We start from the raw sequence: 25,213 nt of genomic DNA on the forward strand, positions 1-25,213 counted from the left end.
AGAGAGAATCTTAAAAGCAGCAAGAGGAAATCAGAGAGTTAGCTACAAAGGAGTTACCACTAGCAGCTAATTTCTCAAAAGAAACTTTGCAGGCAAGGAGGGTTATCAGCTGGGAGGGGGGAAGGGAGAGAATGAGAGAAAAGGTACAGAGATTAAGAAGCATAATTGTTAGGTAAAAAATAGACAGGGGAATGTTGAGAATAGTAAAAGAAATGGAGAAGCCAAAGAACTGATATGTAGGACCCATGGACATGAACTAAGGCGGCGAGGGAATTGCTGTAGGGAAGGGGGGTACTGGGTATAGGGGGCAAAGGGGAAAAATGGGACAACTCTAATAGCATAATCAGTAAAATATACTTTACAAATAAATATTAAAATATATTTTAAAAAAATTTTTTTAAGTCCCAGAGAATTGAAGGCAGTTTTGTGGGTTCTTAGGGATTACACAGTTTGCTGAAACTGGATTCCAAACTTTGGACTTATACTAAAACCATTGTATAATTCCTTGAAAGGACTGGACTCTGAACCTTTCAAATGGACATGGGATTGTCAGGTAACAGTTGATAACTAGAAGGAAAAGCTAGTTTTGGCTCCCGCACTAGGATTGCCCAATTTACCGAAACCTTTCAAATTGTACATTCATGAAAGGCAGAGTGATTAGACTAGGTTTACTAACCCAGACTCTGGGAAACACCCCCACACCCATAGCCTATGTCTCAAAGAATTTGGACCATATGACAAAGGGGTGGCCACCATGTCTTTGAGCAGGGGCAACAACCTGTGACATCTTACAGGAAGCTGAGAAGTTCACTTTGGGACAGCCTACTATGGTATTGGTACCACACCAGGTCCTAACTCTATTGGAACAGAAAGGAGGGTACTGGCTGGCAGCAGGACGCATGGGAAAATACCAGGCCATTGTGTTGAACAACCCAAATGTTACTCTGAGAACTACCTCTACTTTGAATCTGGCCAGTCTGCTTGCAGACTCAGAGGGAGACTCAGCCCTTCAGTATGACTGCTTGGAGATCATTGACAAAATTTATTCTAGCAGGCCAGATCTACTTGACCAATCACTGGCGGCACAAGACTGGGAGCTATAGACAAACTGGAGCAGTTTCTTGGACAATGGCTATTGATGAGCAGAGTATGCAGTAGTCAATGTAGACAAGGTAATAGAAGCCCAAGTCCTTGCTCCAAGAACATCAGCACAAAAGGCTGTTTGATAGCCCTCACAAGAGCATCAGTACTGTCCTAGGGAAAGAAAGTTAACATCTACACAAACTCTGATATCCCTTCATGGTAGTCCATGCCCATGGAGCAATATGAAAGGAGAGAAGACTCTTAACCTCGGGGAACAAGGGTATTAAACATGCAGAGATTTTACAATTGCTAGAGGCAGTGAACCTACCAGACCAGGTTGCCATAATGCACAGCCCAGGACACCAAAACGATGGTTCAGGGAAACCAAACTCCTGATAAAGCAGGAAGACAAGGAGCTGGAGGACCACTACACTTAAGGGTTTTGATCCCCTGCTTGGAATTGTCAAAATTCAAACCTCATTGCACAGAACGAGATGAGGAATGGGCCCATGAGGGGGATTCACTAACACTGATCCCAATTCCATATGGAAGATCGACACTATGGAATGATCTTACTTCCCAAGGCTTTAATGTATCCCATCCTCAAACACCTACATGAAGGGACCCATTATGGAAGAGATGCTGTGATGGACCTGATTAGGCCCCATTTGAAGGGCCCTCATTTGCAACTGACTGTTCAGAGGATTATCCAAGCCTGTCAAATATATGCCAAAAACAATCCTAAGACAGAATGCACCCCAGTGAAAAAGAGAGTACAATAAAGCATTGTGCCCATTTGAGGACTGGCAAGTTGACTTTACACAAATGACTAAAACCAAAGGGAATTTCGAGTTTTTATTAGTTTTTGTGGACCCTTTATCCAGGTGGATAGAGGCATGCCCCACTAGAACTGAGAAGGAAACTGAGGTAGTGAAATTTCTACTTAAAGACATAATTCCCAGGTTTGGACTTCCTCACAGCATTCAGAATGACAATGGTACATCATTCACTTCAGAGATCTCCCAGAAGGTTGGACACTTACTGCAAATAAGATGGAAACTACATGCATCTTGGAGACCTAAATCTATGGGAAAGGCTGAGAAAATGAATCACAAAATAAAGAAGACCTTGGCAGAAATATGCCAGGAAACACATTTGAAATGGGACAAGGCACTCTCCATTGCTTTGCGTTGGATTAGGGTAGCACCCAGAAGTGGACTTAAGTTAAGCCCTTTTGAAATAGTTTATAGGATACCCTTCAAAATATCAGCTCTGGGAGCACCTCCCACCCCTAGATTTGGAGCATACGTAAAAAAATGAAGCAATATGTGCAACATTTAGGGCAAGCACTAAGCATTCTGCACAAGATTGCTCATTGTAGGCCTGCCTACCCATCTGACAAGCCCTTACATCCATTCCCGCCAGAGGACTGAGACTTACTAAAGACTTAGAAGACTCAAGGACCTGAACGCAGTTAGCCGAGCAATGGACTGGTCCCTATGACATCCTACTGACAATGCACTGTTCTCTAAAGCTCATAGGAATTAAGCCCTGGATCCACCATACACAAATAAAACAGTGCCTGAGGAGAATTTGAACCCTGCTGCTGTGGTTGATGCTGAAAAGGAAAGTTGGACCTGCACTCCAGAAGATTTAAAATTTCTCTTTTAGAAGAAGACAGCAGGCCCCAATGCAAAATGACAATGTTACTTTACTTCATTTATGTGTTTGCAGATTTAGGGGCTTTTAGCTGCCAGATACTGAATTTGAGTGCGGTTTTTTCCATTGATAAAACAGGAAAAGGACTGAAAGTGAGTTATGATTATTCATAAGTAAGAAGGTCTATGAAGGTTGCAGAAGGTGTGTAAAGGTTGTAAGGCATATAGAAAGTGGAAAAAAAAGAGGTTTCTGAAGGTTGTAGAGTCCATAGAAGGGTGTGAAGTTTTGTTTTGTTTTGTTTTTGAAAGGAAAGAAACCTCAGTGCTTGGGTTCAGTTATTCTTTGCTTTAGGTTTTGTTCTGTTTCTTGCTTTCTGATCTTTGGAGACTTGGGGAACTTTGTTGTTCTGTGTGTATTGGGAATCCTCTGTCTCTGCCATTTAGGGCTCCATGCCATCTGGACCTTGTAAAGGCTGTTTGCAGTACAGGCTTGCACGAGAACATGTCTCTGTCATTTGGGGCTTTGTGCCATTTGGACTTAAGAAAGATCGTCTGGTGCCTTTTAGAGCCGGCTGGGGTGAGAGAATATGTCTCTGTCATGAGACCGGTTGTTGAGAGTTCATGTCTCTGCCAGGAGACCAGCAGACACACTGGTAGACAAGAGAATGCCTCTACCACGGGGGCTTTGTGCCACTGGTGCTGGGTAGAATCTGGCTGAAGTGAGAGAATGTCTTTACCATTGGGGTTTTGTGCCATTTGAGACCTGCAAAGTCATCTGTGTGAACAGTTAGTGTGACTGGTTAGTGGGTAACAAGATTCTAAGGCTAGTTTCAGCCCCTTTTTATTGTTTGGAACTCTGTCTTTGCTTTGGATTTTTTTGTTTGTTTATGTTTTAAAAAGAAATGGTGGTTTCTAAGGGTTCAAACTTCACATTAAGTAAGGAAGTAAAGTAATGAAAGAAGGCATGGAAATGCAATTTTGATGGATATTGGAAGGACAAGGATTTTCCTTTTTGCTTTGTATTTTCCACCCTACCTGATCCCTCTAGAATTTCGTATTTAATGAGTAATGATATAAAATTTCCTTTATACAAAACCAATAAGACTGGTTTCAACTTATAGTTTTAATAACCAAGACTTTGACTGGAATGTTAGGAGGCATGCCTAGGCTCTGGTCATTACCAGAAAGCCTTAAGAAACTAAGTTTGACTTTGAAAACTAATGAAAGCCCACTGGAGAAATGCCCTGGTACCTTGTTTGGTCATGTGATTCATATCAGTCTTTCCAGGGAAGTAACAAACATTGCTTTCCTAAAAGATGGCAAGGAAGAAACTTAAGACATGATAGGAACCTCAAAGACTTGAGGAATACAGGTACTTCAGGCAAAGCCAGATGTCAGGTATAGGGCTTGGCTTCTGTGCCGTGAAGTGTTGACTAAGGGTCAAACTAAAGGTTCCTTGTGTAAGTTCCAGAACAGAGTTGAACAGTCTATGTGATCAGTTGTTACTCTTACTGTTTTTAAGCAAACAATGAGGCAAAATTAAGAACTGGCAGTCTTTCTGATGACAATGAAGGTAGTCCAAGGGAGAGGAATCAGGGTTTAAGGAAAATCACAATGGTCGGTCATGAACATCGGATTCTAATGCAGCAGTCTTTAAAATTTGTTTTCACTTGAGAGTTGAACTGGTTTCACCTGATGATATCAAATTGTCACTGCTTAGTATCATTCCAGCAAAGACCTTGCAACTGAATGTTTTATTGAAAGATAGTCTTGCAGATTTAGAGATGGCGTAGGCCTCACTTAAGAAGCCCATCTGCATCGCCACCTCCTGGGACTCAATGGTTTGTCTAGACTCAACTAAACGGTTGAGTTGATGAAGTATTGGGTGGGGGAGGGGGGCTATTGGTTTTGCTTTAAAACTGGTTTTGTTTTCTCCCATAGTGGTTCAGATAGAAGGGGTCCAGAAGTGTTAAACGGGAGAATCTCAGTATATTCCCCTCTGCTTAATTTAAGTAGTAGGCAATAAGGCGTCGGACAGGTGTGACACTCTTTGAACTTCCTCCAAGGAAGCCACTTTTTCTTAATTAGGGACACTGTAGAATTAGTCTCTACCTTTTGTTATTTAGTTGTTATAGTTTTGATTGTGCCTTCCAACCTTCTTGCCAAATTTGTCACCTCCAGAATACAACAAGGATGCCAACTCATTTCGTAATGCCATCTTTAGGCATTGCACACACCCCTTTCCAGGGACACTGCTGACCTGGTGGACTTTGCAAGATCCTTCTCCCTCAAATGAAGGCTCCCTCCACCCCAGACCCCCTTTTGTTAAAAACCTCTGGACCAGGGAATAGGTAGAACTATGCCCCTTGGCCAGCAGGCAGTAGTTACAGAAGAGCGAAATGTTCATCCATCTGCCCCAGCAACTGGAACGAGCACATAACACAGCAAAAAGAGTCATGTAGGGCTGTTGCCAAAAGTCGGGTGGGTAGTTAGATGAGAGGGACATACCCTCCCATTTACTTCTTCTGTGCAGGGGATTATGAGGCAGTTTTAAAAAGAGTGCATGGAAAACATGTGCTTTTGCTCCTCCATCCCCTGGCTGGGGGGTCCGTGGCTAGGGGATGAGGTTCCTGAGCTGGCAGGCCTTGCTGGGAAGATTCCCTGTAACCCTGCCTGAGTGCTGCAGGAACTGTCTGGCTTGGGCTGGTAGGCTCAGGGAACATGGCTTGCTGGCAAGCCTCACACCCCTTTCCCAGGCAGGGAACTGTTGTGGCTGCTGCCTGCCTGTGACCTATGGCAGTGTGGGCCTATGGCGTACCCTGCACCCATCCCTGGGTTCTGTGGACATGACCAGGAGCACTGCAGGTGCTAGGCTGTTAAGAGGAGGGTGAGGAGTCTCAGGCTGGCAGGTTCTGGGAGGTAAACCAGGCAGGGTGGCAAGTTCTGTGCCCCTCCCCCATGCACAAAGGCATGGAAAGCTGCCTTCCCACTCCTCCAACTGTAGTGGGGGCCCATCAGGAAATCTGCTATGAATATTTTAAATTAAAAATTCCTTTTTCCTTTCCACCAGACTCTCTATCTGGAGTTTTTGTCTGTGGATGGTGTGCAGTAGGACCCCACTGGTAATTTGGTTACAACTCCGTATTTGGCAGCATAACTTAAAAAAACTACAGGCAATTCTTCTCTTGAGACCCTAGTTATTACAGAAAGAGGAATTTTTAAAACTTATTAACATATATTAACTGTAGTATTACAGGCTCAATCTTTGAAAACTATCCTAGATATCTATCCTAGATATTAAACATACTTAGAGATCTGAATTCAGTCTTTTTTTTTAACAAATGATCAACTAGTTAACTAGTAATCCAACTTGGAAGACTTGGAATAGAAAGTCACTAAAATCTACTATTTAACCTATGGGGTTCAATTCTTACATACCACCTTTGACTGTGCCTTTACAAAAATGTAATTAAATAGTGACATATAAAACACTGAAAGAAATCTTCATGAAAATAAAGATTTTAGCACTTAATATAGTTTCTCTAGGTTTGTTCCTAAAAATTTTTTGAATAATAAGCATTATGTAGCATCTGGGAACCACAGCACCATTTCATTATTTAGAATTTCTTTATTTCTTTAAAGTGTTTTCTATATTTTTGTTTAATAATGTATATGAATGTTCCAAATGGGACATAAAAAGAAAATCCTCCAAAATGCAATTTCCACAAGTTCATGATCATTTCCTAGAGAAATATTTAGAAATTAATTTTAAGGCCTCCCTATCCATCCTATTTAAAGTAGGAACCTACCTATTATTTTCTTAATACAAAATCTTGTCACAAGTACTAACATTTTTCCACAGTTTGATCTCATCTTTCTATCTAGCACATCACAAGGGCTATTACAATTAGAATTTGCATATGCAGCCTCATTAAATCCTGACAACCACATTAAGATAGCTATTTATACCCCATCTGTCAAAATGGTAAACTCAGATTTAAGGTGTGGGAATAATATTCCTAAAAGTCACAGAGCTATAACAGGCAAAATCTGGACTTAGTCCCAAAGCACTGAATAGTACCATAGAACTGCCTTAATAATGCATTTAGTGGTTGGTAAAATCCTCTAGTAATGACTATAGGGATCACAATAAAATTTCAACACACTTACGATGTGACAAATAATTATATTTAATATACTATTGGGTTCGCCAACAAGTTCATTCTTTTGTTTCTGTAAGTGGCTGTAATAGCACTTAGTTTGTCTTTAATTTTATTCAAAACAATTTTGTTAGATTGTATTGTGACAACTGTCATATCAGAGTGCATTTTTAAAAATTTATCAAAATTGGTGAATTTTTGTGCAACCATTTTAATATTGAAAATGGTAGTAAATAAGTAATATTTGACATATTATGATTTATTATTACAAGAAAGGTAAAAACATAACTGAAACACAAAGGATTTGTGCAGTGTATGGAGAAGATGCTGTGACTGATTGAACATGTTAAAACTGTTTTTGTGAAGTTTTGTGCTGGAGATTTTCATTGGACAATGCTCCATGGTCGGGTAGACAAGTTGAAGTTGATAGAGATAAAATCGAGACATTAATTGGGAACAATCAATGTAATACCATGCAGGAGATAACCAACATACTCAAAATATCCAAATCAATATATTTATTGGTGAAAATGAAAAGTGTTCTTTTAGTTTATGGAAAAAAACTAAAGTGATTTCTTTACAAACTCAATAGATTATTCACTTTAATAATATCAAAGCATTGACTCTTGTTAATGTGTTCTTATGAGCATTTTGGCCACAATGTTAATTTAATAAAAATGCTACTTCTAACTAAAGAAAAAACAAGTTCAAACCGCTGACTTCAGAAGCAGCATGGTAGAGTAACAGGCAACTGGCACCAAGTCCCAGTTCTGCTCCCTGATCATTCCTAGCCAGCTGAGGATCTGACCCACAGCTCTAGCTGCACCCTCAGCTTCATCCTTTGCTGTGTGAATACCTCAGGGTCTCATGGAATAACATTTTTACATCTATAAAATTCCCTGGAAATTATCTTTAAAACAGGCTTTATCCATTAAATTGTTTTTATAACCATCAACTACTCTCTATAATAATAATTACTAAATAATCAAATCTGATTACCCTAAACTTCTAAACTTATGACTAAAATTACTTTCATGACTAAAGATTCACTAATATATGTGGATGTAGAAATTAATAAACAATCATGTTTATATTTGTATAGGTATACACACAAAAAACATACAAATATACATTTCTACTCAAACATTCCATAAATATTTAGGGCATACTTTAAAGGTTTTTGAAGGCTGAAAAGTATAAAACTATAACTAAATATCACAGCTTTATCAAACTCAAACCCATTGGCTTTGGAAACATTTCTAGTCCCAGAAATAAGCTAGAAGGCAAAAGTCACCTTTTAAGCAAAGCAGGACAACTCTGCATGCAACAACTAGCACTCCTGTCAGAGTCACAGAAAGGGGTATTTCTAATTTTTGTCAGTATCCCCAGCACCAAATTGAAGTCAGACATATCATAGGATAAAAAAAAATGTGTTTTCCCTGCCTCGCTCCCTCCACCACACACACACACACAATATCCTCCCAACATATGCGAACTATTATCACACAGGTTCATCATTTCTAAGCACATGCCCGGAACCCTGTGCAGTCATCTTACAGAATTAGTTTTTGGCAGCTGCAAGGAGTATAATTCTCTCTTTGGAAAGGAGTCTGGGCTTCTCCTGCAGGCAATTATTTCTAGTATCACTGGGAAGATCTTTGTTTTCCAGCAGGCGATCTAAATTATGAGGGTAAACCACACGTAATCAAGATAGTGGAGGCCACTGAAAGGCCTTTGTCTTTTACTCAGATTGCCATGAAAAGGTTGTGAAATGGAGGACGATGTGATCTGAATCTTTTATTAATTGGGGTACTCTGACTGCTATGGAGAATATAGACTACAATGCAGTAACTGCAGATATAAATGGAACTAGGTAGGGGGATAGAGGGTTTCCATAGGAAGAATAATTGCCCCTAAAGATATCCATGTCCTAATCTCTGCAGCCTGTGAATACATTACCTTGCTTGTCAAGAGACTTTGCAGATGTGATTAAGGATCTTGAGATGCAAAGATTACCTCAAATTATCTGAGTGAGCTGAATATAACCACGTGGGTCCTTGTAGAAGTAACTAACAGGAGAGAAGAAAATGGTGGGGGAAGTAATGAAGGGTAGGATACATAATTCACAGCTGTATTTGAAGATGAAAGAAGAGACCACAAGCTAAGAAATGCAGGCAGCCTCTAGAAGCTAGGAAAAGCCCATTTGGAACGAACAAGCCCTGATGACCCATTTTAGACTTCTAGCCTCCAGAACTGTAAAGTAATAAATTTATAGTTTTAAAGCCACTAAATTTGTAATAACTGGTTATAGCAGTGCTATAGGCTGAACATTTTTGTCCCCCTAAAATTCATATGTTGAAACCTAATCTCTAATGTGATGGCATTAGGAGATGGGGTCCTTGGGAATTGATTAGGTCATAAGGGTGGAACTTTCTTGAATAGGATTAATATGCCCTTATAAAAAGAGACCCCGGAGGTTCCCTTGCCCCTTCCACCATGTCAGAACATGAAGCAGGAAGTGGGCTCTCAACAGACATTGAATCTTGATCTAACCTTGAACCTCCCAGCCTCCAGAATAATAAATAAATGTTTGTTGTTAAAGTCACTCAGACTATGACATTTTGTTATTGCAGCTCAAATGCAGTAAAACAGACAGCAACAGGAAATTAATAGAGAAATGCCAGCGGAGATAGTGAGGAGTCAGACTGTGCAATTATCTTACAGTTAGAGCCAAACTTGACAGAGATTGGATGTGAAGTGTGGAAGAAAAGGAAGAGCTAAGTCTTACTCCAAAATTTTTTATTTTGTTTTGTTTTTTCCCCCTGGCAATTATAAAGATGGATGGACTTTTGGTTGGAATAATGTTAGAAAAAGATTGATTAGAGTAGGTCCAAGGGAGAAGGGAAGAAAAGGCATGGCATGAGCTAGTGGACAACTATTTCAAGTTTTCCTCTAACAGGGCAAAAGGAAATGTAGCAACATAGAGAGCCATGGTCAATCTGATGACAAAAAAGGTGTGGATAATTTCTTAAGAGGTGGCCCTGAATATGTGAGAAGGCACAGAACTGGGCCAGGTACACAAGGGCCAGCTGATCCTGAGTTAGGAACATATAGGTAGGTACAGATGCCATCTGGTGATGTGATGGTGGAAGAGGAGGGAGGTGATTTCTCATTGCTTCTATGCTCTCGTGAAAATCGAGAACAGGGAAGACTAAAGCAAATGAAGGGGGTGCTAGAGGAAGGTCTCAAAAGAGAGAAGTGTTTAAAAAAAAATCCAGAGTAAAGCTCTAGAGAGCGATACAACTGCCAACCAGTACAAAGCACCATCAAGACGGTGCACTTGTGAATTTAAAATGAGGCCTGTTGGCCAGACTGGATTCTTCTTCTCCAGGTGTGGTCAGGAGTTGGGCAGAGCTAAAGGTTACAAGCACTGGAGTTTTGCCAAGTGAACAATGGCAACCTGAGAGCGCTGAGGAAATCGGGGGTACCTGCAAAGGAGGAAATTCAGCAACAGTTCACATGATCTAAGATGGGTAAGGAGATTTCCAATGAAAGGAGGTTTCATTAAATCAATAATATGCAGAGGTAGGGAAAAAACTGGAACTATTGTAACAATATAATCAATAAAATATATTTAAAAAATATATGCAGAGGTGAAAAAATCACCATGTTAAAGAAAATCTAGTGACATATTCACAATATATTGAAAAAACAAAAAGAGTGCACAAATTACTATGAAGAGTATGATCCCATTTTGAGAGATATATTATGCATACTCCTTAAGGCAGAGAAAAATTGTTACTTCTGAAAGGTGGGAAATTTCCAATTTTGTGCCCTTTTAAGATACTCTACAAAGAACATTTATTACTTTAATAGCCGTTGAAATTCTTTGTATATTATGCCACTTAAAACTACCCACTTAAATGATGGGTTTAATCTGTATGAGTAGATTAGCTTAAAATCATTAATAGGTGCTACCAATGGGCATTAAGATGAAAAAGACTTTTACAAGCAAATGCATTTGATTGGACTGTGCATCTTGGAAGGCTTTCCAAGCTGAAACATTTCAGAGAAAGATACACACAGCAAAGGCTCTTGTTCAGCCAGTATGCATAAGATGATGTAATGGATGTAATCTGCTCTGGTAGTTAGGCATTCTTTTTGATTCTCTGGTGTCTGTGAGGTTTCTGCTGAGAAATATTTTGAACATGATCCCTGCCCATAGCTAACAGAAAAACAGCAGATGAGAGAATATAGAGGAATAATTAGGTTTTATTTCTTCAACCATATGAAATATACCTTAGTCAAACAGGCTGCAACTTATAAACACAGAAAATATTTTAAATGCTTGACAAAAAATGGAGGACGATGTTGAATAACCTGGTTACAAACTAGATTATGGTGGTAAGATTATGGGTGAATTTTTAAGTCAGCAATTTAACAATCAAATGACATATGTTTCCATTAAGAAAAGGTAGTATAACTTTCTGGTACATGAAGGATTAAAACTCAGTTATTTGTAAGGAAAATAGAGCCATGGAGGAAAACTGATCCTACATGGGTCCTGCAGATAAAGTGCAAAATTAAAAAATAAAAATAAGAAGGCTATAACTTTAAAATATCACACAATGCTATCTACCTAGTTAACACAGAAATTTATGAAAAGACATTTAAATAGACTGTAGAACAAATTTATAAAATTGATATAAACTTTCAATTCTCATAAATAATTATCTTTACTAATAAAAATGTTAAAACGCTGCTCCATTATTATTTTTATCTAGTAATATTCAGTCCTTTGTTAAATGTATGAAGATTTAAAAGCTAGCTTCTTAAACACAGTGCCTTTTTAAACATATATTTATATAATTCAATTTTGTCTCATAACTAAAATATTTTCATTTTGAAGAGGCTTATAGCCTAACTTAGTTACTTATAGCATAACTTATGATTGAAAAACAAACTATCTATTTAGAGACACCACAGAAAGTAGTAACAAGGCCCTATAAAAATCAATATACAATTCACTGGCAGGAAATAACAAGCAAATAACAACATTTTGAATTATAGGGTTACCGAGGTGCTGGTAACATTTTAAACTGTTTGAGGTGTGCCAGGAAAAAAAGGAGCACAAACTGGTTTTCAAAACATGGAAAGTAAAACAATAAAGGGAGTTGAAAAGTCCAAAACTAAGCATATGGAAAACAGGTACGATTTCAAACTGGTGAACTTCCAAATTGAACTAAGCTGATTAGAAGATATATTTAGCAAAATTTTTAAGAGTTCTATAGAAAAATGTTTAATGTCAATTAACAGTACTTAAACTGTAAAGTATACTCATAAACTTATAAAAATATTTGTGTTATGGGCAGTCATCATACATTCTTAGAAAAAATGTTATAAACCAAAATTACCTGACATCAATTTTCTTTTTTTTTTGGAAACAATGATATAACTGTTTCCTTGCTTTCGCCCCACATTCAAAGTTTTATAGCTACTGCTTTGCCTAACCACATTTGAATATAAATGATATAATATTCAGTCTGGAAAACACATACATAAAGTGATTAACCAAGGGACATTAATAAATGATATGAGATTATACTGGCAATTGGTTTGAAGGTCACACAGCCCATCTGTTTAGAGGATCTACTTGAATGTATAGTTCACAGCAGAATAACAAAAAGCTGTGCATTTTAAACCCTCCACTGTGTTGCCCACCCCTCAACACTACCCCCCTTTAACTTCTACACCAGCTACTTCAGCTAAGCATCTGCCTCTCACTTGTGTCCATGGATGATATGCAAACACAGCCATTTACAGCCGGCTATTGCATTTCATGTGGATACTGTTGAAAACAAGGCCAGACCACATTACCCAACACCTCTGATTTGAAGGGGCATGAAAGAAAGTTTAGACCTCGGTACCAGAAGGAGCTGATCTATGCTGAGGAAGTAATTGCCATGGCTTTTTCCACTAGGTTATATAGGAGATGTTTAAGAAGATGCATTTGGAGTCAGAAGGGCCTGGCTCCAAGTTTTGGGGCCACACTTATCAGCTATGACACAGAACAGATGACTTAACCATGAGCCTTAAAGTGAGAAAGTGAGATAGCAACAGTATTTCCTTCAAGGGAGACTGGTGAGGATTGAATGAGATAATGCACATAAAGTGCTAAACAGCACTCCTGGCAGATAGGCCTCAGTAAATCATAGCAGCAGTTTCCTGGAGTTTTAAACATGTTATTCCCAAATTCTTTGATACTCTTCCCAGGTGATCAGGTCTATGTATCTTTCCCTTGAATCAGAGCCCTGTGACTACTTCACAGATGGAATATAGTGGAAAGTGGCTTTGTGACAGAGGCTTTAAAGAACTGGCAGATCCTATTTCTGTGTCTTTGGATATTCACTGACGGATCCCAGCAACTTTGTGACAAGAAAGCCTAAGCAGTCCACGAAGAAGAACCCAAGACCCCCGTCCAGTGCCCACTGACATCTTAGCAAACAGCCAGCCACGAGGGAGCCAGCCACCCCAGAAGCAGATCCTCTAACACCCACAGCTTCATGAGGTGCAGAGAGTGAGCTGTCCCCACCATACCCAGCCTAAATTGCAGATTTGTGAGCAAAATGAATGACTGCTGTTGTTTAAAACCATTATATCTTGGTGTGGTTTGTGACAAGCAATACATGACAAGCAGGAACTGTTATTATCTTTGCATCCTTTCTTCTCTCTAGCAGCGAGGATCACAGGTTAGGACGTTAAAGAGTGTTCATAATAAGATTCGGACATTTCCAGAGGGAAAAATTCTCCCAGGAGATAACTTTCTGTGAGTAAACACAGAACTCCCTGGGAAAGAATTTATTTTAACCTAAGAAAACACAATCTTAGTCCTCATCTCACCTAACCCCACCACAGCTTGGCAGGACCCTAAGAAATTGAGGCTTTGATAAATATAATGGAGCTTAAAATTTTTTTCTATAAAGCCAGTTCCACTCTGCAATAATCTCAAATAAAGCAGTGAATCCTAAATAGGGGAAACTAACATCCACTTTGAAAAGCAAGGAATCATGAAGACACCCCTGCATCTAAGGAAAGAGCAGATGGAGGCAGAGTACAGCAGCTGATACACACAACAAATAACTTTTGGGGCTATTGCACAAAATCTAGGGACACACAGTGAGTAGGGATCAAAAACAGTGGGACGTGATTATTTTCCTTTTATTAAATATATTTAAAATGTTAATATTTTACTAAGTTACTAGTATTCTTCCAGACATTTTTACATGGCCCACCACAGTGGGTCTTAGGAACATATCCGTTATGGTACTTAGTGATAATGTACAAGAGCATCATTGATCTTTTACTCGTGGTACATATTGTAATGCCTAGTACTTCTTTGTTGCACTTATCATAAATAAGACCTATTAATCATGGTTAGTCTCCTTCCCTAGACAGTAAGTTCAACAACTAAAGGGACTGTTTACACCTCTCTTCCCTGGGCCCAGCACCAGGCATGACAGAATACATTCAATAAATATTTGTTGGGTGAATGTTGAATGACTAGCACTCAAAAGGTTATTAAAGGAACTGAAGTTTTTGATGCCTGGATTTAGTATGAATTCACATGGGGCAAAATACACAATATCCTTTAAAAAATAAACTTTATACCCCAACATTGAATTTGCTTTAGAAATAAACAGTTGCTGTCGTAAGTTAGAAAATAATGCACTCTTACCCTGGAGGAGTTATTTTTATTCACAATCTCCTCTCCATCTATCCATGTCCTTTTATTACTCCCTAATAGGATATCACCTACATTTAGAACCATCACCCATAATTAAGAGTTTTATAAAACCCATATTTTAATAAGTGTCCATTGTAATTGCTTCCTCAGATACATTCTCTCCCTTCTCCTGTCAATCTATTTCCGAAAGTGGTTAACATAATCTCCCTTAAACACTGTTTTTACCATATCCTTTCCCACCTCAGAGCCTACAGTGAATCTCAATTGTCAATTGTTTGAAATTTAAATTCATTAAGAGTTTCACATATTAACAATTCCTATTAAGGGATTCTATACCTCTTCTCTTAATTGCCCTACCTACCATCCCTCAAAACCAAACTTGTATCTTATTCCTATTCCCCAAATGGGCACAAAAATACATAGAATCTCTGATACAGCTAAGCAGACATGATGGAAGATGTCTTCTCAATTACACCATGAGGTTTCAGTATTTTGTCAAGACACACGGGAAGGAAGTCCGAAGTACTTTCAGAGGGTCTAGAAAAAAATTCACCACGAATGACTCATGAGGAAAATCATCAATCAAAAATCATTATCAGTTATAAGTTAACTTTTAAGGATAATTTAGAGGTTTATATAAATTAATCTAATCTAAGACTACTAGATTCTGAACTTTCTAACAAGACCAATGATAGATACATATCCTAAATATGAGAAATATTAAATTCTTTATTGGTAGTAAATCTACCGTTACCCTGACTACATTATCTGCCCTTCCAAATTTTCTGAAACTACTACTTATTGGAAAAAAAAAAAAGGATTATTAACTCAAGAAAATCAGTATAAAAGACTTCCATGAAAACCAAACTAAATTCCTATTTTTTTTATTTTTTCTTTTTGTATATTTTATTGATTATGTTGTTACAATAATTCCAAATATTTTTTCCCTTTGCTCCCCTCCGCCCAGTACCCTGCTTTCCCCAGCAATCCCACTCCCACCCCTTAGTTCATGTCCATGGGTTGTTCTTTAAGTTCTTTGGCTTCACCATTTCCTGTATAATTTTTTACATCCCTCTGTTATTTTGTACCTACCAATTATGCTCTTAATCCCTGAACCTTTTCCCCTATTCTTCCTCTTCCCAACTGATAACCCTCCAAATGATCTCCATATCTATGATTCAGTTCCGGTTCTGATTGTTTGCTTAGTTTGATTTTTTAGATTCAATTGTTGATAGTTATAAATTTGTTGCCATTTTAATGTTCTTAGTTTTGATTTTTTCTTAAATAAGTCCCTTTGACATTTTATATAATAATGGCTTGGTGATGATGAACTCTTTTAGCTTTACCTTGTCTGGGAAGCACTTTATCTGCCCTTCCATTCTAAATGATAGCTTTGCTGGATAGAGTAGTCTTGGTTGTAAGTCCTTGCTTTCCATCACTTTGAATACTTCTTGCCAGTCTCTTCTTGCCTGCAAAGTTTCTTTTGAGAAATCAGCTGACAGTTTAATGGGAACTCCTTTGTAGGTAACTCTCTGCTTCCCTCCTGCTGCTTTTAAGATACTCACTTTATCTTTCACCTTTGGCATTTTAATTATGATGTGTCTTCATGTGGTCATCTTGGTGTCCATCTTGTTTGGGACTCTGTGCTTCCTGTACTTAAATGCCTCTCTCCTTCACCAAATTAGGGAACTTTTCCTTCATTATTTTTTCAAGTAAGTTTTCAATTTGTTGCTCTTCCTCTTCTCCTTCTAGCATCCCTGATTTGAACATTGGTACATTTGGAGATGTCCCAGAGGCACCTCAGACTATCCTCATTTTTTTTTAAATTCTTTTTTCTTTCTGTTCTGGTTGAATGCTTATTTCTTATGTTTCAAGTCATTTATATGACTCTTGGTTTCATCCTCTCCACTGTTGTTTTCCTGTAGATTTTTTTTTATTTTTTATTTCACTTAGTTTAACCTTCATTTTTCCTGGGTCTTTTTTATTTTGATGCCATACACTATGAGTTCTTTGAGCATCCTGATCACTAGTGTTTTGAACTCTGCATCTGATAGGTTGATTAGCTCCATTTTGTTTAGTTCTTTTTCTGGGGTTTTGTTCTGTTCTTTCATTTAGGCCATATTTCTTTGTCTCCTCAATATGGCAGCCTCCCTGTGTTTGTTTCTGTGTATTAGGTAAAGCTGCTTTGACTCCCTGTCTTAGTTGCTATTGTAGAAAAGGCACCTGTAAATTGTGCAACCTACTTCATCGCTTCGAACAAAACTATGACTGCATATTAAGACCAGAGAGGTGAGATGATAAAGCATCCACTGAACCTCATTTATCTAGGGATTTATTTTTTAAATATTTTATTCACTTATTTTTAGAGAGAGGTTAAGGGAGGGAGAAGGAGAAGGAGAGAAACATCAGTGTGTGGTTGCCTCTCGCACATCCCCATGTATGGACCAGGACCTAACCTAGGCACGAGCCCTGACTGGGAATCAAACTGCTGACCACTAGGTTGTCAGGCCGATACTCTATTCACTGAGCCATACCAGTCAGGGCTTCTAGGAATTTAAAGGACACCTTAAAGGCAGGATGGCTGCAATGCCCAGACATCAGAAAATGGATAGGTCAATTTCCGCCTAACTTGGTGAGTCTCAACTTCCATTGTGCATAAAAATTATTACTTGAATATACAAAATCATGTTTGAAGCACTTTATGGAGAAGCTCAGAGCTTCCCAATGTTTTAACCATTAAAACCTAAAGCCCACGGGAGCCACAACTCCACTTTGATACAGGTTAAGGTGCCTAGTACAGCACCTGACACCAACACAAGACTGTCCATTGTCTGTTTTCTATAGAAAAATTTCATGAGAAGAGTTGAAAGCTGTTGAAGAGCTTGTCATCTCTAGCATTTTCGTATCTGTAGGGGGTAATTATATGAACATAACCCCTGCAATTGTCCACTTAAAATAGGCTGACATGCCTGTATTAGAGCATAACAAAGTCAGACACTGTTGAAATATATTTTACATTTTTGCCAAGTCACTTTTAGCACTATGTGAAGTGACATTCTATTCCTTTACCCAACTCTATGAGAAAAAGTTTTTTAAAAATTGATATTATAACAGATAGGCCTTTAGAAATATATAGTAATCTTAAGGTCTGAAAGAAGAGGGCTTTTAACAATAAAGTTCATTCAACTTAAAAATCTAAACTAAAAAGAGATTAAGTGGACTGGAAAAATAAAATGGAATATAGAATTTTGCCTTTTAAAAAAGTTCAAGTGGAGAACTTACCTTATAAATCTTATTTTATGTACATAAAATTTAACTAAAAATCATAGCTCATCTTAAAAGTCTGAGGAAAGCCGCTGATCACAACTAAATGACACATTTTTCATGACACAACAGTTTCCATGACATTATGGCAATAATTACAAACATTTGAGATATTTACATTTCTCATACAACCACTATGACTTTCTTTCTTCACTCTGGCTTTCCTACAAACTTTTATCTGCCTAGCGGTTAGGGTGATCTTAGTCATTTTTCCCTTGAAAATGGTGATAAATTTTAAATATTTACATTTAATAAATTAAAACTTTTAATGCAAAAGATAAAATACAATATAACTGTGCCATGAAAGTGGTCTTGTAGAAGATGTATGTCAAATCACTGGTAGTCTTGAGCTTAAACATTCCAAATGGATCCTCAACCAATACAGGATGAAATCCACCCTTACCATAGCCTTTACCCTCCAGCATGGTGAGGTCTCAGCCTAGCTCTGCACCTGAACTTATGCCATCCTCTAATTCTGACTTTTCATAGTTCCTGTAAGTTTCCAAGCTCCTTTCCTTCTCGGGGACTTTGCATAGGTGCTCCCTCTGCCTGAGCACTCTTTCTCCAACTGAGTTCACAATATCCCTCCTTCAGTTTTCAGGCAGGGGTGTCCATTCCTCAGAGAAGCCTTTCTTGTCCTAATCTAAAGTACCATCCCTCTTATCCTCTCTCATAGCATTCTTTCCTTTTCTTCCATAAACATAATTTATACTTAGATGGTTTGTTTATTGGTTTAATGTCAATCTCTCCCACTAGATTCTAATTTCCATGAGAAAGAAATGTCCCATGTTCACCATGCTTGAATTCAAGTACATGTCTAAAGATGATAAACATCAGCTGAAAAAAATGAATCCATGGATCCCCACCCTGTTCAAATATCATTTGAAATATGGGACACAGACTTTCCTTTCTTATTTCATTTGTTCAACAATTATTTATATTTTTACTCAGAAAACTTGAAAGGCAAAAGATGAGTCTCAATTTTTCTTTCCAAAACAATAACCGAAGATGAGGAAGGTAGACTTTTGGGAGTACTGCTTTGGACTCTTGTTTCCTATTATAATCAAGACACACAATCAGCAACATTGGCAAAGGAAATTTCCACAAGATAATTAAAATGTTATCAAAATGCCTCAGAGGAACACTTGATGTTTTCAGATCAGAAGGAGCTAATTCTAAAAAAACTGGTTAATTAAATTTACAGTCCACCAAAATATGATAACCTTCAAAGTGTACGAAAATATATTCCTGGCTTCATCCCTTTTGTAATCCTGAATCTACCCTGCACACAGTGTGGATCAAATGGTACATTTTTAACTTGGGGAATACTCATCTTTAGTTTGTCCTCACAATATCCTGATGATTTATTAATAAAAATCAGCATGAAAATCTTGCTTAAGAAACTTCAGTTGCTTATTAAATGGTAGTGATCAATATTTTGTTTTCATGGTGACATCATCTTTATTTCTTAATCTATGAAAAAGCATCACTTTGTACGGTATTCTTTTTTTTTTTTTTTTTTTTACTTCACTAACAGTAAATGTTCATCAGAAAAAAGGAAATTTCTCAGAAGAATCAAAATTGATATCTCCTGTTCACCCTACTGGACAAAATACAATACTATTTAAAAATCATCAGATATTTATATTTTATAAAAACGGATATACTTGAAGAAACAATACAATATTTGGTCAATTCTCCTCTTCCTTTCTCTAGACATGGAACAAAGGCATTATCTTAGCAGACAGGGATGGAAACAATTTATGTTTTCATGAATTCGACTCTGCCCAGCAATTTAATTCATTTCTTAAATAAAATGAACAACACAAAAAGATATGCTTTGGTCAATCAACTGCATGCAATCAGAGAATGCTGAAATGCAAGAGGCTGTCTGTTTTACTTAGCTGAAAACAGAATAGTATTCTTTTATCATTATTTAGCAGATATGTCATATGAGGAAAAACCTCACAACACTCTGTATTATACCAGAAGCTGCTTTCAACATCATTCTATTTAACGCTTTTATTTTATTTTTTAATGTTTTATTAATTATGCTGTTACCATTGTCCCAATTTCTTTTCCCTCAACTCCCCTCCACCCAGTGATACCCCTCCCTCCAGTTGTCCCACCCCCCTTAGTCCATGCCCTCTGGTTGTGCATATAGTGTTTCTTCCATCTTCCTGTTTACTCCACTCCCTCCTACTATGCTTCTTATTTCCTGCATCATCTCCCTCCTTTTCCCCCTTCCCCCTCCCCACTAACCTCCCCCTAATATGTCCCCGTATCTATAATTCTTTTTCCACTCTCATTGCCTACTTAGTTTGCCTTTGTTTCAATTCCCAAACTTCTGTTGTTGGTTATTGTGATACAGTTTTCATTTTAATGTTCATAGTTTTGATCCTCCTTCTTCTAAACAAGTTCCTTTAACATCTTATTAACAGTGGGTTGGATTTAATGAACTCCTTCAGTTTTACTTTGTCCTGGAAGCATTTTCTTTGCCCTTCTAGTGTGAATGAGAGCTTCACTAGATAGAGTAATCGTGGCTATAGGTTTTTGATTTTCATTACTTTGAATATTTCTTGCCAGTCCCTTCTTGCCTGCAGTCTCCTTTGAGAAATCAGCTGATAGTCTAATTGGGACCTCTTTGTACATAATTCTCTTCTCCCTTGCTGCTTTTAAGATTCTCTATCTTTAATTTTTGACATTTTGATGATAATGTGTCTTGTGGTTCTCCCTGGGTCCAGTTTATTTGGAACTCTCTGTGCTTCCTGGACCTGTAAGTCTATTTCCTTTCACAAGTTAGGGAAGTTCTGCTTCATTATTGTTTCACATAATTTTTCAATTTCTAGTTCTTCTTCTTCACCTTCTGGCAACCCTATAATTCGGATGTTCACTCTCTTATAGCTGTCCCAGAGGTTTCTGAGCTTCTCCTCATTTTCCTCACTTTTTGTTTCCTCTTTCTGCACTGGTTGACTGTTTGTTCCTTCCCTATGATCCAATTTGTCGATTTGATCCCTTGTTTTCCTTCCCTCACCACTTGTTCCATATGTGTTTTCACTCATTTCAGCAGGACTAGCCTTCATTGGTTCCCTGTCTTGATTAAGTCCTGCTGTTATTTCTGTAAGCTGCCTTATAACTATAGCTCTGAACTGAGACTCAGAAAGATTATCTATCTGTTCATCCATTAATTCATGTATTCGCTTTCTGGTCAGTTGCGTGATTGGATCTCTATCATTATCCCTGTCATCTTGACAGGTTTGTTTACCTTTCCTTCTTGGGCTGGGCTGTCACACCTCCTACACTATCAGGGGCAGAGCCCTGTGCACTCGTCACTACCGGGCGACCCTTCTCACCACACTGTGGCAATTTGTGTGGGGCCGGGGGTCCAAGATGGATTCCTGCTGTTCACTCTCCGCTGAGAGACCAGTAGCTTCCTCCTCCTCCGCCCCCATGCCCCCTGGGCCTCACAGTCCGAGGTAATGGGGGTCTGCCTTCCCCAGAGTTGGAATTGCGAGCTGACGGATTTGGTCTGCAGCCAGGGGTATTCCCCAGGTGCTTCTCGCCTCCCCTTAAATATGGGTGTCTGTGCTTACAACAGTACCACCGCTCATCGCTGCAGCTGCTGGCACCGGCACAGTTTGACCTCTCTGACCCAGCTTCGCCCCACCTACCCGTCTGGACAAGCACCACTTGTTTATGACTTCATACACTGGACTTCCATGTAGCTTTATTTTCTGGAACTTCTGGTTATTTTTGGTTTTGCAGTAGTTGTAGTCCTTCTTAGTTGTGGAGGGAGATGGAGTGTGTCAGTCTAGGCCTCCATCTTGGCCAGAAGTCCTAATGCTTTTATTTTAAAGAAACTTCCTTTGTTCTATAGAAAAATTCCAGCACTACACCATAAAGGTTTTTTTTTAATTTGAAAAACAAAGCATTTAAGTTCTGCTTTAAACACTAATGGTATTTAAATATGTGGAGTATTTTGAAAGAGTTATACAATATGTTACAATGAGCATTTTCAGATTAATTTAACTTTGAGAAAAATATTTCACAAAAAATATTGTATCATAGTAATATGTATTTGAATAATTAAGAGTTCTTATACTTATGTCAGCAAATACAGTTTTAAAAGTGGTATTTTCTTGAACATCATTACTTTACATTGGTGCTCCCCAGATGGGACCTACTGTGTTCCCCATGGGGAAGTGCTACTGGCCTGCAATGAGCAGACAGAGGCCAGGGCTACTGCTAAGCATCCTACAGCGGGCAAGATAACCTCCCTCCCCACAACAAAAAATAGCCTGGCCCAAATGTCAAGAGTGCAAACTTGCTTTAAAACAGCACTTTTAAAACATTTAAAAAATGAGTTTTAAAACCAATTACAGATCAGATTTGCAAAAATGAGAACCATTTCAGGCAACATCTGAACGTACTGAGTTACAGTTTGAGAAAAGTAAATATAAAGTCAAGATATACAACTTTCTAAATGGACACAATTTTGGCATAATAATAAACCTCCACTCATATTCATTTCAAATATTTGTGTGTGTGTGTCTGATACATAGTAGATACTCAACGAACAGTGAGGGAAGGAGGAAGGAAAGAATCTATCTTCTTATAACATACACCAGAACATTTTATAAGAGAACCTGAAACCAAGGTAATGGACTGCACTAGATTGTTTAGGTGTCTTCTCATAATACTAAAGCTACTAGCATATTCCCAGGGAGCCAGAGTGAGTTCCCAGCCTCCTATGTAGCAAGGTGTGTCCATAAGAGTTCTTACCAATGCACATGTGTGCACTGCTTAGAAGAAGCTGCTGCTCCTTCATTTTCCCTCTTGCCCCCTTTACCAGAGTTTGGGATATGGAGGTGGCATTGACCCAGCTTCAAGCATGCAGATGAGGTAATTTCCTAAGGAGAGCAGTAAGACAGAAAAACGTAGGTTGTTGAATAATCACTTGGCCTAGAGCCGCCTCTCAAGCAGAGATCACTCACCTCCAGAATAGTATGTGAGAAATAAACTTCTTATTTAATCTGTCCCCTATGATACAAGTGCTATAAATGCATTTTATCTGAAAAAATGTTAAACTGGCTAATTTTTTTAGTTTCAATTAAAGTAATATTTGAAAATCTGGATTATATAGTCACTGATAGGTTAGGAAGAAAAATGGCTATGTCTATAATACTATATAATTCTCAAGTATCCAATCTAAAAGGAAAAGGAGGATACAAGAAATCTAGAGATAATTACTCAAAAAACTCATTGCTGCAATGATGAAATATTTACACAAACTCATGCTAACAACAGCAGGCTGGACTGTACAAAATGAGGATGAAACACAATTTTGACTCTTAAAATTTTATGATCATAGAATTTTCATTTTCTTGCTCTTTTCTCTTTTGACTAAGATACTGATAAAAAATAATAGTAGGACCGCTCCGAGACGCGTCGCGGTGTCGGAGGGAGCGAGCCGGCGCTTTTGTCTCCTTCCTCTCCCTTCCCCTCGTCTCGCCGCCTTCTCCTGCCAGCAGCCGGACCGGAACTATGTGATCCGGAAGTTCCGGTGCAATTGCTGTGTGGGATAAACAGTAATGGCGGAGGCTGCAGCTCCCGGAACAACAGCCAAACCATCAGGAGCAGGAGAGGCAGCGGCGCTGGTGGCAGCGGGCTCCCCCACCCCTGTCCCCACAGTCACCTCCCCGTCCGCGGGGGCGGGGGGCGGGGGAGGCGGCGGCTGCGGCTGGACTAAGCAGGTCACCTGCAGGTATTTCATGCATGGTGTTTGTAAGGAAGGAGACAATTGCCGCTACTCGCACGACCTCTCTGACAGTCCGTACGGCGTAGTGTGCAAGTATTTTCAGCGAGGGTACTGTATTTACGGAGACCGCTGCAGATATGAACACAGCAAACCATTGAAACAGGAAGAAGCGACCACTACAGATCTAACTGCAAAATCGTCCCTTGCTGCTTCCTCAAGTCTCCCATCAGTAGTTGGACCGATTGTTGAAATGAATACAGGCGAGGCTGAGTCAAGAAATTCAAACTTTGCAACTGTAGGAGCAGGCTCAGAAGACTGGGTGAATGCCATTGAGTTTGTTCCCGGGCAGCCCTACTGTGGCCCTACGGCCCCTTCTTGCACTGAAGCCCCCCTGCAGGGCTCAGTGACCAAGGAAGACTCGGAGAAGGAGCAGCTGCCGGCGGTGGAGACAAAGCAGCAGCTCTGCCCCTACGCAACTGTTGGAGAGTGCCGCTATGGGGAGAACTGTGTGTATCTCCATGGCGACGCCTGTGATCTCTGTGGGCTGCGGGTCCTCCACCCCGTGGATGCTGCCCAGAGGTCACAACACATAAAATCTTGCATTGAGTCCCACGAGAAGGACATGGAGCTCTCGTTCGCCGTCCAGCGCAGCAAGGACAAGGTGTGTGGGATCTGCATGGAGGTGGTCTACGAGAAGGCCAACCCCAGCGAGCGCCGCTTCGGGATCCTTTCCAACTGCAACCACACCTACTGTCTCAAGTGTATTCGCAAGTAGAGGAGCGCTAAGCAATTTGAGAGCAAGATCATAAAGTGAGGCTCCTCCCCAGCCCTCGTTTGTGCTTTCTGTTTTGGGGAAGAATTTAGTATCTTGTGCCAACTTTCAACCAGATGGACCGCATTTAAATGCATGCATTTTATCTTGAAACTGGGGTATTCTTCTAATTGGGATTTCTTCTTTGTATTTCAGCTAGCTTCTCTAGGTTAGTTGCTATATCTTTTATTTGAATGAGGAAACCCTGTGTATCAGTTAGTAGAATCTTCGTGCTTTTTCTGAGGAGATTGTGTTTAACGGATTAGCCTGTTCAGGCTCAGTGAACAAACTTGCCTAGCTCTGAATGTATGTTTCCTGACGTTTTACATTTTCCACGTTCCTATTCCATCCATTAAGCTAGCCAACAATCCACCATCCTTTAAAGATTGTTCTCATAACTGAACAAAAACGACATAACCGAAACAGAGCAAAGTTACAAGAAATAAATTTATTTCAACGAAAAAAGAAAAATAATAATAGTAGCAAGAGGGAAAAAGTGAAGGCAGAAGATTCCATAAACTAAACAATCAGCACTGAATAAATGATTACTGGATAAATTATATATTCAAATTTTTTTTCTTTTTTTAAAGTATATTTTATTGATCATGTTGTTACAGTAGTTCCAATGTTTTTCCCCTTTGCTCCCCTCTGCCCAGTACCCTCCTTCCCTCCAGC

The 25,213-nt window shown here is 39.0% G+C and overlaps 1 protein-coding gene and 1 pseudogene across 1 annotated transcript in view; one reads left to right on the forward strand and one right to left on the reverse strand.

Annotated features, from left to right (window-relative positions):
• The window catches only part of CTTNBP2 (cortactin binding protein 2), a 206,203-nt gene that overhangs the window by 161,928 nt on the left and 19,062 nt on the right, over nt 1-25,213 (reverse strand).
• LOC150001918 (E3 ubiquitin-protein ligase makorin-1 pseudogene) lies at nt 23,483-24,697 on the forward strand (annotated as a pseudogene).

Source organism: Furipterus horrens, unplaced genomic scaffold (assembly GCF_987537825.1).
Source record: "Furipterus horrens unplaced genomic scaffold, mFurHor1.1.pri manual_scaffold_9, whole genome shotgun sequence".
Classification (NCBI taxonomy): Eukaryota; Metazoa; Chordata; class Mammalia; order Chiroptera; family Furipteridae; genus Furipterus; species Furipterus horrens.